Here is a 1,953-nt window from a genome sequence, read left to right as displayed (position 1 = left end):
TGGTTAAGTATTTTTCAAACTTAAAATAACATGTCATTAATGTAACAGGAAACTTTTTAAAAAGTGTTAAAGGGGGTTTGATAGATATACATACATGTGTGTGTATGTGAAGGATAAAATCTTTGAGAAAAAGGGATGTTCAAGAAGTTTTGTATAAATACTAGATTATTTTTTCTTTTAAAACAAATGCAACTTCCAATAACTAAACTTAGTGAGCAGCTAGAAGAAGGATCATTTTTATTGCTAATGTTTCCTCTTGATATTAAGCTGCGGATCTAAATGTCAAATTTTCCATAAAGAAAACCTGTAACTTGTTAAACAACGTTTCCTGTCCATCCAAGCTCACAATAATGCCATTGTAACTTGTAAGCAAAATTATTCTTGATCCTAAGCATTAAATCTAGATTGCGTTTTCATAATCATGGTAATGCAGGTGATAAATAGTTTAATTATTTATTAGAATTTGTCCAAACAGCTGACTTTATTGTTATATTTTTAACCGGTGATCACATCTTATTTGAGAGCAAATGATCACTACTACTTGTTTTGACTTTGAGATGCTGCTGATATTTGTTGATCAAATGACATGAGATTTATTCATGTGTTTGCTGTCATTTTGATCTTATTTTCGAAGCATATCTGTGGAAGACATCCAAAGTTAGGTTATATGAGAAGCTCGCGATTTAGCGAGAAATCTCGGATGCTATTTGGACCATTGTGATAAAGTTATACTTATTCCTGCTTAATTTGAATGGTCTTTTTGTTCCTATGGTCCCCGTGAGGGCCATCCAGTACTTCTAACAAATATAATTAGATTCGATAGTGACATATACCTGAGACAGTCCAGATCATGACAGAGACTTGTACAAAGATATTGGAGTCTGCTCTCTTGAACTGACTGTTCTTCGTCTTAACCCCTGATCGGCAAAGAGCTTTGTTAAGAGCTTTATAGAGAAATCTCGGATGCCATTCGGACCATTAAAATCATTTCCGGTAAATTTAACGCTCTAGTTATACCTATGATCTCAGAGAAAAACATCCGAGACTTCTAACAAATTTGATTAGATTTTTAGTGACATATGCCCGAGGCAGTCCAGACCTTGACAGAGACTTTGCAATATTATTTGAGTCTATGCTTTTGTACCGATTCTTCTTGGCATAAACAAGTTTTGCAATAACTATTACATAAACAGCTTATTTGGCCTGACTTGGGTCGAATCATATAATGCTAAGTATCGAATTTCTATCAAGAGCCAAGAGAGACTTTTCCGTAAATGACAGAGTATTTTGGATATTCTGCAAGCTATAAATCCAATTGAGCTCCAATTTTTCTGTCGACCATTCGTCAATTATCTCTTGTTCCGATTCTTCTTTGCCAAATGAGAGAAGGTCCTTTTCCGTAAAATGCATATTATTTTGCATATTTTGCAAGCTATAAAACCAATTGAGTTCTGATTTTTTTGTCGCTTATACGTCAATTGCTTTTGATCTAAGTCTGCACTCTTGTATCTAAGTCTGCACTCTTCCTGGCCTAAACAAGTGCTGAAGTAAATGTTATGTTGATAGGCAATTCGGAGAGAGCCATAGCTTTTTGAATATTATACTAGCTATAAAACCACTTTATTACCGATTTCGTTATAACTCATGTATTCCGCAACCAGGGCAATATGAATATTTTTTTGTGAAACAGTTTCGTCCAAGGACGATCCGTTAATAGCACATTCATTGTCAGTTTCATTACCCCGAATGTCCCCTTGTTCTGGAACCTAAATCAATGCGAGCGACGTATTTCGTTTAAGTTGATTCATGGAGTGAACATAATTGAGAATACATTTCGACCTTATCATGTTCGAGGTGTAAACCTTGAGAAATGCAAAACGGTCATGTAGATGTTAACGGTTAAAGTCTTACAAAGTTAAGACTTACAAAGTTGAGAACCATTGGCCTCGGGAT

This window comes from Lucilia sericata, unplaced genomic scaffold (genome assembly GCF_015586225.1).
Source record: "Lucilia sericata isolate MDLA Ls3-8-SP2 unplaced genomic scaffold, ASM1558622v1 Contig000591F_arrow, whole genome shotgun sequence".
Lineage (NCBI taxonomy): Eukaryota > Metazoa > Arthropoda > Insecta > Diptera > Calliphoridae > Lucilia > Lucilia sericata.
Note: the sequence above shows the minus strand (reverse complement) of the source record.